The following is a 12,443-nucleotide window of genomic DNA, read 5'->3' on the forward strand; positions in this document are numbered from 1 at the left end:
TAATTTCCAACTCTATGAGCGGCTCCTGTGTTGATTGTAAAATAGGAGCCATTGCACTAACAGACCATGCAATGGTGTATCTAGATGCAATAATTGGAGAAGAGACAGCCAAAAGTTATAGATGGCGACTTAATATATCTTTATTTCAAAATCAAGAATTTACAGACATGTTAAACAAAAGCATTAAATCATTTTTTGATATTAACACTGGATCCACTGAAAAATTTAGTACTGTTTGGGATGCATGTAAAGCATTCATTCGGGGGAAAATAATTGCATATTCAAGCAAAAAGAAAAAGACTGACAGAGCGAAAATGGTACTTTTGGAATCTCAGTTGAAAGATAAAGAAACACAATTATCTGTTAAGTATACTGAAACACTACTACGGGAGGTCTGTAACCTAAAATTGGATTTAAATGAAATTTATAATAAAAAGGCAGAGTATGCCCTCTTTAGAACAAGAGCAAACTTTTTGGAAAATGGGGAGAAGACAAATAAGCTTTTGGCGAGACAGCTGAGGCAGCAGGAGGCATCTTTTATAATTTCAGGGATCAGAAATGAAAAAGGACAAGTTGTAACCAAAACGCAAGAAATCAATCGTATATTTCAAAAGTTTTACTCAAATCTTTATTCTTCAGATACACAAGTTGAACATAAGAAGGTGGAAGACTTTTTGTCTCAGATTGACCTGCCCCAGCTCTCTTTACAACAAGCTGAAGCTATAGATGCACCTATAACAGAGGTTGAAGTAAGGTCTGCAGTGAGAGCCATGAAAACGGGAAAATCTCCAGGAATCGATGGATTCCCTATAGAATATTATAACCATAATTTGGAGCTTCTGGCACCTATCCTAACAAAGCTTTATAATGAGGCTGCAACTATCCGATGTCTGCCTGAAACTTTTCATGAAGCACTGATATCATTGATTCCTAAGAAGGATAAGGACCCATTGGATCCCGGCAGTTTTCGCCCTGTCAGCTTGGTGAATGTGGATTGTAAAATTCTTACAAAAATATTATCAATGCGATTGGAAAAAGTATTACCATGTCTAATTCATTCTGACCAGGTAGGTTTTGTTAAAGGGAGGTGTTCTTCTGATAATCTTCGAAGGTTACTTCATTTGATATGGCAAAATCATGATAAAGATGTCCCAGTGGCTGCCTTTTCGCTTGACGCAGAGAAGGCATTTGATCGAGTGGAGTGGAAGTTTTTATTGTATGTGTTGGAAAAATTTGGTTTTCGGAAGGAATTTTTGAGTTGGATAAAAATGATTTATGCAAAACCAAGTGCAGCGGTGATTACAAATGGGCAAATCTCACAGTTTTTTAGGCTGTTTAGGGGTACAAAGCAGGGGGATCCAATGTCTCCTATCCTGTTTACCTTAGTTATAGAATCTTTAGCTGCTGCGATACGGAAAGAGACGAGTATTAAAGGGGTTCTCGCTGGAGGAAGAGAACATAAGCTTTTTTTGTATGCTGATGACATTTTGTGTTTGGTTTCAGATCCTGTATCCTCTACCCAGGCTCTTCTGGATAAGGTTGATTTATTTTCTCAAATTTCCGGATATAAGATCAATTGGCATAAATCAGAAGCTATGGCTGTGTCTAAAACCTGTCATCCAGCGATGGTGGCTGCGGGTAATTTTAAGTGGCTCTCCTCTGGCATGAAGTACTTGGGTGTAAAATTATGTGCAAACCTATCAGCTATCATGCATATTAATATGAGTCCGCTTCTTAATAAGATCAAGAATAGCCTGGAAAAGTGGAAAAGTCTGAATTTAACATTGTGGGGTAAGGTTACTACTATAAAAATGGTTATTGCACCCCAATTTAATTATTTGTCAATGATGCTTCCGATCTCAATTCCTCCAGAATACTTTAAACAGTATAATGAAATCGTGAAAGACTATCTGTGGAATGGGAAAAAAGTCAAGGATTAAATTGCAGAAGCTTTATGTAACAAGAAGAGACGGCGGACTGTCACTCCCAAATGTTGAACTTTATAATATAGCCTTTGAGATGAGTAAACTTATAAAATACTGTAAAAACAAAGATATCAACTCAGGGTGGATGAGTATTGAAGAAGAGTATACTGCCCCCTTCAGTCCGTTGGATGTTTTATCACAAAAAATCTCACATGGAAGCCAGGAGACCAATCCAGTGCTACAACACTCTAAAAATATTTGGACGAAATTTCACAAATTCTTAAAAATCTCACCTTATAAACAGCTCTATTCTTCACTTTGGAATAATCCGACCATTAAGGTTGGGGGTAAAGTCATTGTTTGGGGTTCCTGGCTGTCTAAGGGCATTACTAAAATAACAGATTTAGTTGATGATACAATACTCAAATCGTATCAGGATCTTCAAAAACAGTTCAGCCTAAAAAAACCTGACTTCTGGAGATTTTTACAAATGCAAAGTAGTCTGAGAAATGTCCTTAAGCAACTGCCTAAGCAGGACAATGTTGTGCAGACTTATTTCAAATTATCTCAAAAGTGTCAGTCAGCTTCTATGTTTTATAAAATGGCATCTAGAGCTATGTCTGATAAAAGTGAGAGTTTGAGGCTTATTTGGCAAAAAGATCTAGAAGTGAACATAGAACAGGATTCTTGGTTTAAAATAATTTCCACTATGGGATGGTTTACTAGAGAAGCACGAGGAAAGCTCACACATTATAAAATACTTCATCGATTTTATTATACACCTTCACGTCTTTATAAAATGGGCATTCTTCAGAATAATCTTTGTTGGAAATGCAGTAGTCATGAAGGTACATTTCTTCATGCCATGTGGGCTTGTCCTGTAATTAAACCATTTTGGAAAAAAATAAAACAATGGAACAATGGCTGGGAACATCTGTGCCAGAATCTGCACAGCTTTGTCTTTTAGGAGATAGATCATGTTTACACAATGTTTCAAAGGGCGCAGTGGCTTTGGATTTAACGGGTTTCACCTTGGCTGCTCGAGTTATTCTTCGTGGCTGGAGGAGTCAAGATGGACCCGAGTACCAAGAATGGGTAAAGTCCATGACTGATGTGACTTCATATGAGCTATTGGTGGCAAAACTACAGAACCGGAGAGAGCAATATCTGGAGGTCTGGGATTTGTTTCGGTGTTATTTAAGGGGTCAAATGCATTAAGTCTTGCCTTGTATTCTAATTTTTTTTTTTTTTTTTTTTTTTTTTTGTGACTGTCAGTGACTGCTACAATCTATAGTCGGTGGTTTGTTTGACCTGTGCTTTTCTTTTTCACTTTTTTTTTTTTTTTTTTTTTTTTTTTTGGGACAGGCACTTTCATGTAGTTTAGTTTAGTTTTGTGAAAAATCAAATAAAACATTTGAATAACCAAAGAAGAGGACCTCTGCTGCTGGACTAGGGCGCTCCGACTTCCTCAACAAATCAAACTGCCTTCTGGGAGGTAAAACAAACATATATGTCTCTGTTGTGTTTAAAAGTCAGGGTTTTAGGTTAACAGTAGCTTGCAACCACCACAGGCTAACATGCTAAGCTATCGAACAGCTACAGTATTTCAAAGGATTAAATAACAACAAAGAAGGTACCCAGCTCTTACCTCGTTCTGAATTTTTGTAAATTAGTTATTTTCCGAAAATACAGCAGTTTACAGGCTCAACTTGTAGCTTTAGCCATAGCTCCCATAGTAATTTAATAGTTCTGAAAATATTGTCAATCACAAATATTTTTTCATAATCGTCAGACAAACTGTCATTATCACTTTATAGACAACTATGCACTACATTGCAAAATTCTTACACACATTTTTATACACCATTCACACACATCCCACCATACAGTATATGTAATGCACATTACACCACCAGACAAGACAGTTTATGTGAATGGTTCACTGGTGGCCTGAATGATTTTGTTTTTCAAAGTATAAAATGTAAAATGACTTATGACACATTGTGTGTACTCAGATGCATCAACCAGTGATGTGACATTCTAGAAAAAAAGGATCACAATAGCCACAGTGGTATCCTGAGGAAAAACCGACCGTGGGTTGACGCCATGGATGATCATAGACCGGTGAGTGAAGGCAGAGGAGGTAGTGTGGACGGCGGCTGAGATGGAGGATGGTAAGTTTTGAAACTCTGAACTGTACAACCACCAGTGTTACCATGCAGTGATCCACAGCTGAAATCTGTGGTTTTTGTCTTAAATTTGAATCCACGCAGTGCGCCAGCTGGTTAGCATTAGCACGCGGCTAAGCTAGTTAGCTTTGCACCCAGTTGGACATCATATTCCATGTAGCGTTGTCGTGTTACATGAAGTGTGGTCTGTGTAACGTTTCTGCAGGAGGACAGGAGTCCCTCCTGGACCAGGAGTCCTCCTCTTGGCCCAGGGTGGAGGAGGGAGGAGCAGGATGGAGCATCCACTCCATCTCCAGCCGGACTGTCCTGTGTTATGAAGCCCCAGCAGCTCGGAGGTAAGCTGCAGCCTTGTTCATGTTGTAGATACTGCAGTGAACCATTCAGCATCCATACTGGTATTCTATCAAGTAAAAGCACATAGATCCGTTCACCACTGCTGCTCCAGCTGGATACAGGACCCAGTGGACAGCACAATGGATACAGAGCACTGAAATAAGTCTACGCTGCTGTTTCTGCAACTCCAGTTTGCTCTGTGAACTGTGGATGTTTACGCTGAACAGCTGTCTCTCTCGTCCAGTGTTATAGTGAAGACAAACTGTTGAAGTAACAAAAACATCTGGATAAATGACAACAGATAATATTAAATCCATTGCAGAGTGTGGCCTATCAGCTGACTGCAAATCTATAGTTACACCCTGAATAACATCCAGCAATGTTACTGTCCAGGAACGTCTCCACCAGCTGCCACCAGAGGGTCTGATGGGTGGATGCAGGGTGTGGGTGGCAGTGCCTTGCTTAACTGCTCTCTTTCCCTCTTTGCTTTTTAACTTGGAGGAGGCTGGAGCACCAACCAGACCTGACGGAGCCCCTGAGAGAAATCTAGGCTTCAGGTGAGCTGGGAGCTGCAGCGTGATGAACGGCATGTCCATCAGGAGGAGCAGCAGGAGGAGCAGCGTCTGAACCTGCAGTTCCTTGAAGATGAAGCAAAGCAGTGAGGCTGAATGAGGCTGATTTGTCCTCTCAGCAGCAGCAGAGCCAGGCCTTCAGATGTCCCTGCAGTGGGTCTCTCTGCAGGTCCAGACCCCGAGAACCCACAGGAGTAACTCAACAACTGGTGGTGTTGATGTCCTTTCCAATAAAAACAGTTTTCACCCTGTATGTGTCTGAATTCACTGGTTCTTGCTCAACACAAGCACAGCAGTGTTTTTGCATTTGGCATTTCCTTCTAAGTCGTGGTGCTGAATGGAGATTAAATAACTTCATTTGTAAAGGTTGCATGTGGTGTTTTGAATATTTTATATGGTGATTATCATGAACTTCAATCCAGATAACTCTGCACTGAGACACATTACAGGAACAGGCTGCTTTATGGAAACACACTTCAGTCTGACTGTTGAAGAGCCAAAGGTGAGGTGGAGCCAGAGTCATGTACATGTAGGGAGAAGCCAGTGCTGATTTAATCTTACCCCGTTACATCTTTAAACAACTGTCACTTATACAGCCTTATTAAACAATATTCCTGTTATCAACCTACTTTTTTGAGCTGGCCTCATGTTGACAAGCATGCAGCCTGCACAATTCCTAAGACTAGTTTGAAACTGTAAACCTCCTCTGACAGCAAACTGTTCTGTCAGAGGAATTTATGAATGTTACCCAGGTATGGGCAAATCTATGATTCATATAGAACAGAATATACTGTATTCATCTCACCATGGAGACACTTGGTCATGGAGGCTCGTAGAAAAAACGGGTGCAAAAAATTTGGAAATTTGAAAATAAAGAATAAGTTATAGAAATTTAAAAGAAGAAAAGGCCAGACTTAATATACAACAGATCTAAAATATAACACTACTACTACTAAAATATAACAGGAGCTATAATATATACAAATATATACAGATGTTTTAGTGCAACAGAATGAGTGTATAATAGTGTCTATGATTGACTGGTGATCATAAAGTGACCATAATATAATAACCAGATAGAGTCAAAAGGGTTCAGAAATCCACAGTTCTGTTATTAATGGTTCTCATGGTTCCCAGCCTTCTCCGTGTTGAGCAGGTCCTATCAGAATCCAGAATGGCCTGATTGAAAGCAGCATGGCGTCACTCTGTTCCCTCCTGCTCACTGGATCCACCGGCACCACTGAAGAGCACTCCAGATGTTCAGCATCATTTAGGAACAGTTCAGATGTGTAAAAACCATGTATGTATAAAAATCAAGTATGCTGAGATCAAATGATATAAGATTTGATACATGACATTTTTCAACTAGCATAAGTAATATCTACATAAAAACAAGTGTACAACTGAACAGATAGGACACATCTGTTTTTGGATGTCACATTCACAAGACCTTCAAATGTTTAAAAATAAGCAGTTTTTAAAAGTTGTGCAAAAATACATGTAATTACACACCCAAACAAGGGAAAAAAAACCAATGTAATAGGACAATTGTCAAGTGATAAGAAAAAAGAAAAAAAAACACATTGTATTTAGTTCAATTTATTTTATTTATAAAGTGCCAATTGCAGCACACCCAACAGATCCACATGAGCAAGCATAAGCGACTGTGGAAAGGAAAACTCCCTTTTAACAGGAAGAAACCTTTGCAGAACCAGGCTCAGAGGTGGCGGCTTTCTGCTATTCCGGTTGGGGTGAGGGGACAGAAAGAGAAGGAGATAGGACAGAGCAAGAAATCACACGTGTGCCTTTTTATTAAATGTTCAATTTGTAGTCATTTTCCTTGAGCAGAGGAGGCTGCTCAGTGTCTGTAGTCACTGTTTGTCCTGTTTCTGTTGTCTTTCTTCCTTTTGCTCTTGTGTGGGCCACATGCTTGCTGTTCCTCTTGGGGCGTCATCTTTCAGTTGAGCTTCCATTTCTGCCAGCTCCCTATGATGTGTTTCTCTTCGCTGGACCTGTTTTTTGGAGTGAGAAAGCAGTTTTCAGTTGCTGATCAGCATTACATTGGATCTGTTTTATACAAGTGATTAGTCACATTGTTTTACATACCTCTGAAAGCAGGGAATCAATCGTGTCTGCTTCTGCATGTCTTTAGCTTTATTGACAGTCTGGGACTCTCTGGCCTTTTTCTGGATCGGGTCGGTCTGTGGCCTCTTGGTTGGTCAATCATTCTGCTCCAACTGCTTGTTGCACTCCTGTAAACATATAACTCAAAAAACCCCACACATTTTCACACAGGTCCTGAAGTGTAAAACAGTTAGGGACACGTCTGTCGTCACTTATAATAACATATAAATAACATACCAGTTATAATGTTCCCCTGCACTATAAAACTGATTCATACAAGCATCTGCATGAAGTTGAACCCAGAAATGATATCTCAAGTGCATGATGAGGGTTGCTAACACATGAAAAAGTTCATAAGCTCAATAAAAGAGCCCCACCCCCCCTCGGTACTACAGACTTTCCACCTTCAGAGCTGAATGTTGTTTGCCCTACTTAAAATGAATACAAAGGCATTCATGGTAACTGTAGTATGTTGACATCAGTTGGATATCGACAGTTGCAGCGTCGATATCTTTAATGTAAACATGATCAATCAGTGTACCGTTCTCTGTTGTCGGACAAGTAACGATTTGACTGTAGCCATGTTGTGTCATGAAGTTCTCCATAGACTTTGACACAACAGCATTATCATTAAAGTCGCCCATTATTATTTTACCTCCTGATAATGCATTAAAGTGACTGACTACAGCACTGAGGTTTTGTTTAAACAGGCCAATTTGGTATGATGGTGGTCTGTACAGCACTATGTAATTATGGTTCATAGGCTGAATGTTAAAAATTATTGCTTCCAACTCACTGCATGGCAGACTGATAATGTTGGAAATGATGTGGTTTTTATGATAAAAGCCAACACCGCCATGCTGTTGCTTCTGTAAAGTAGAAAAAGCTCCGTGGTCACTGTAGGATTGGGACCTCGCTTTACAGTGAAATGTCCATCCTGCCATGTCAGTGTTACTGTGTGGTGTGTTGTGTTGCAGCCATGTTTCTGTGAGACACAGCAAGTCAGCATATAACATCCTGCGGTCGTGTTTCAGGTCTGCTATGTGTGCTTGTAAGCCTTGGATATTAAGTAAGCAGACTTTCAGAGAGGCATCTGGTCTTGTTAATGGAGTCTCAATGTAGTTTCCCATTTTCTGCAAACAATCATCTATGTCTGTTTTTGCATAAATAGCAGTGGCTTTAAAATCCTGAATAATAAGATTCTCTATAGATGTAACGCGGCTTAAAGCGACGTAAGCTTGGCCAGCAGAGAAAATCTTTTTAAAGGACACCACTGCTTTCTCTAACGTTAAGCCTTGCACTTTATGGATTGTGCAGGCCCACGCTAGACGCAAGGGAAGCTGACGTCTAATGCCACCTCTGTAGGGGACTTTGTCTTCGTCAAGCCCAACCGGTGTGGCGTTTTGAAGACCAGGCACTGTACAAGGAAATTTAGCTCTTAATTTACTGCCAATCCTGTCGTCATCAAATTTCACGTAGATAAGTTTTGGGACTTTGGTTTTCTCATCACATTTGATAAGAGAAACAGTGCCAAGGACTCCATTAACAAGACCATCAGAAGTGCCTGTTTTTTTAATGAGCATAACACGAGCGTTTGGAGCAATACTCAACAATGCACTTAAATGTGTGTGTTTGTTGAAAGCATGTGAAGTTGTCTTTTGGGCAAATCGTCCTGTTTGAGGATTTTTCTCAAAGTCCTGTGCTTTAATCTGGACAACATCTGAACATACCTTGTGTAACATCTTAAAGTTGTGGGCATCTACGTCAGTGTTTGTTGCAAAAATGTGAAGGTCCTCTGTGTCATCACCCACGCCAGTCTGACATTGTTTTGACAGTTTTTCATCTTGGGCGTCAAGTTTGTCTCCTTTTTTATGTTTTCTGATGCGATTTAGTGTCACAGCAAAGTCTTGATTTTTCTGTCGCACTACTTCTGTCAGCTCTACATGTTTAAACGTAGGTCGATCCCTGCTTGGTCTGTGTAAAGAGGTTTTCCTTTTACCGGTGGAAGCTGGTAAAAATCTCCAACAGCTATTACAGACACATTACCAAAGGGAGCAAAGTCGCCAGATTGTTTAATTTGCCTCACTCTGCCATGTATGTATGGCAGTAATTTGTGATCAACCATGGAAATTTCGTCAATGATCAATATTTTGAGATCTCTCAAAGCAGCTCTTAAAGTGTTGACTTTTTCCTCTTTTAGTGGCTGATACGGCAATGACACATTAGTAGGGATAGCAAAGGTGTTGTGTATTGTTGTAGCATTAATGTTATAAGCAGCTACACCTGTAGGAGCAGTAAGCAAAACATGAACGGCATCTGGATTATGTGACAGTCTGGCTAACAGTCTTGTGGCCTCGTAGTACACAGCTTTAATCAAGTGGGATTTGCCTGTGCCCGCCCCGCCCGAAAGGAAGACATGAAAAGGTGCAGGATTGTGACCGTTTACTGTTTCCAAGCACCACTTCTGTATTGTGTAAAACACCTGTGACTTTAGCTCATTCAGAGATCTCATGATAGTTTTCGCTTCAGAATGATTCATTTTCTGTTTTGGGAACTCTATGGACACAGGTGTTGTTTCTGGTTGTAAATCTGGAATAATGTCTCTTTCCGTAGGAAACAAGTCTTTGTTAGCAGTCATTTCCTCTGCACTTTCTAATCGTTCTAGTTCTGCTTCAGGACATAGAGCAGCCCAGGTGTCTTCTGGGAAGCCATCACATTCTAAGGCTTCTTCACAGAGTTCCAACGCTTTAGCTTCTTTTTCAAACTTGGACCTGTTCAAATCAACCACTTCTTTTACAGATTTAAGTTCATTGCTGCTGTTGGTGACAGAACCAGTGTTGTAAAACTCTTGAAAGGATACAAACTGTTTGTGTTTCACCTGTTGGTCTGTGTAATGAGGCAAGAACAGCTGAAGCAAGCTTTGGTAGTGCTTTTCAGGATATTCTGTTTGAGAGAAGCGAGCATATCTCACTACAGCCACATTTGTCCTCGTCCTCTTTTTTACCAAACCACAGTCATTACCCAGTTTCATCACATTCTTTTGACATTTTTCACTTTTGGGCACAACTCTGTATTCTGAAGCAAAACTAGCGAGACACATGTCTTTAAACTCATCTGTTTTAGGTCTGCTTTTGTAACGATCAGTAATGCTGGTCATCCAGATTTTGTCCGTGTTAAGGTCTTCTTGTTCTGCTCTCTTCTGAATCACATTGAGAGGAAGACTCATCCTGACTATATTGTCTCCGGCTGGAACAAATACAACATTTCTGGAGCACTCCTTTAATCGCATGTTGGTGAGACGATATACACTTTCTTGGGCAGATACTTCTCTATTATGCAAAAACACACTTCCTAACTTGTTAAGGGCCTGTTTTGCATCAACATTTTCCTTTGTTTTCACCTCATTCTGTGCATGTTTAAGTAGCAAACCCATTTCCTTTTCTGCTTTTGAGATATAGGAGATGATATATACTACACAGGCATATGCATCACATACAAACTGAATGTCTAAATTTGCATTCCAACAACGCAAGAGATCTTTGTTGTTTTGATTTACCCAAACATCATCAACATTTCGTTTAAGAACGACGCTAGTTTTTTTGGTAGTTAACTGCATAGCCTTTTCAAACACTGACTGATCGATACCCATGGAGCTAAAGAGAGCATCAACACTGTCAAAGGTTGCTTCTTCATTTGAAAGAGCGACTTTAACTTTCCTTATGATCTCTTTTGCTACTGTCGTTGGGTCAGTTGTTTTAACATCAGTTTGCTGCTGTGCTCCGTCAGAGTTATCCTGTTGCTCTTGCTGCTGCTGCTGCTCTGTTTTTGCTTTACACAGAAATGTTTTGTTGCTTGGAGGTCGCGGAAAATTAAACCTGCATGGTGTGCCCTTCGTTTTACAACTTTTAGAGTGTTTCTTGCTGTGCATTTGAACACTGGACACAACCTCATGCAGATCATCACTTTCAGGTGGGAGGTCACATGTTACATATTTATCAATAAAGTCTATGACCTCCTGATCTGTGTTCCTGCCAATCTTCGGTGCATTCTCCAACCAAAACAAGCAATGTGTGTGTGGAGATCCACGCTGCTGAAACTCAACACGATAAAAGTAGTCGATAATCTTACCGATTGGCTGAGCAGGAGACATGATCACGTCGTGTAGAAAAGAACGAAACCTATGGTCAAACATCCTTGCTGCCGTGACAGGATTATTGTTCAGTAAATTACATTTTTGGGACCAGTCCATCTCATCTACATTGCCTTCAACATTTTGCACTTCCATAAAAGTTTGCATCAATTCTGTCCAACGTAAATCTGCCGACGAAAAGGAACAGAACCAGGTAGGAATCCCAAGCTGCTTAACCATAGCAAACAAGTCTTTCTGGACTCGCTGCCAAAAGACAGGTGTTCCACGTATAGGTTTCAGAAATTTGTAGCCCATGTCACAACGTAGCACATTATTTACAAAGTCTGTACTAGCAAGCATTGAGGATGTAATCTGACTGCTCTCTCCTCCATGATGCCCTTTTCTTAATGCTAAAGAAACATTTGACAAAACTTGATTAATTTCTGATAAGTACTGCGCATAAAATATGTACTCTACATGACTGCCAAATCGACCATCAGCATTAAGAATTCTAGCATTTAGATAGCGACTCAATGTCGACTCGTGCGGTCTGGTGTCATGAAAAGTACCAGTTCCCTTTGGGAAGAGAGCAGGAAAACATTTAGCCTCATTGCTGACATCCGTAAGCAAACGTACAGGAGTGTTACCTTCTGCTGGGGCGACTGATAGAACACTGTCAAAATGGTGATCCAGTACTTCCTGTGCAACATCTACTGGCTGCATACATGTGTCCAAGTACATGCCATGCTGCTGCTGGTCATCAATGTGCTCGTCCTGTGTGTCGAAATCTTCAGGATCGTCCGTTTTATCATCATCATTTGTGTCTTTTTCAAGTGGATTTGTCCAATCAGTATTAATTTCCACATCTTTATACAATTTGTTATTCTGTTGTAAGCATTCTAGTGCACTATGAACTTTACTTGTGTTGACATATTGATATTCAAAATGTCCTTTGTAGGAGAGTTTCCTTTTTAATTTAACTCGAATCATTAAATCCTGATTTTCTAACCTCGGAAGCACATTAACAGCATTGGTGTTTGATGGAACACAGGTCACAGGACCGTGGACGCCATTTTGTCCTCCCTTGGGTAGAGCTACTAGCTTCATGAAGGGAATATGTGGCGCTATTAAATGCTGTTCTAAAGGGTTTAGTGTATTGAGCTCCTGTGGA

General features: G+C 40.2%; 1 long non-coding RNA gene across 1 annotated transcript; it reads left to right on the top strand.

Annotated features, from left to right (window-relative positions):
- The first annotated feature begins 3,289 nt into the window (after positions 1-3,289).
- On the top strand, positions 3,290-5,098 carry LOC115400450 (uncharacterized). Its single transcript, XR_003932796.1, has 3 exons — positions 3,290-3,420; positions 3,941-4,449; positions 4,949-5,098. It is a non-coding gene; the product is annotated as an uncharacterized LOC115400450 (long non-coding RNA).
- Positions 5,099-12,443: the final 7,345 nt, after the last annotated feature.

The sequence above is a fragment of the Salarias fasciatus genome, chromosome 14, assembly GCF_902148845.1.
Source record: "Salarias fasciatus chromosome 14, fSalaFa1.1, whole genome shotgun sequence".
NCBI lineage: Eukaryota > Metazoa > Chordata > Actinopteri > Blenniiformes > Blenniidae > Salarias > Salarias fasciatus.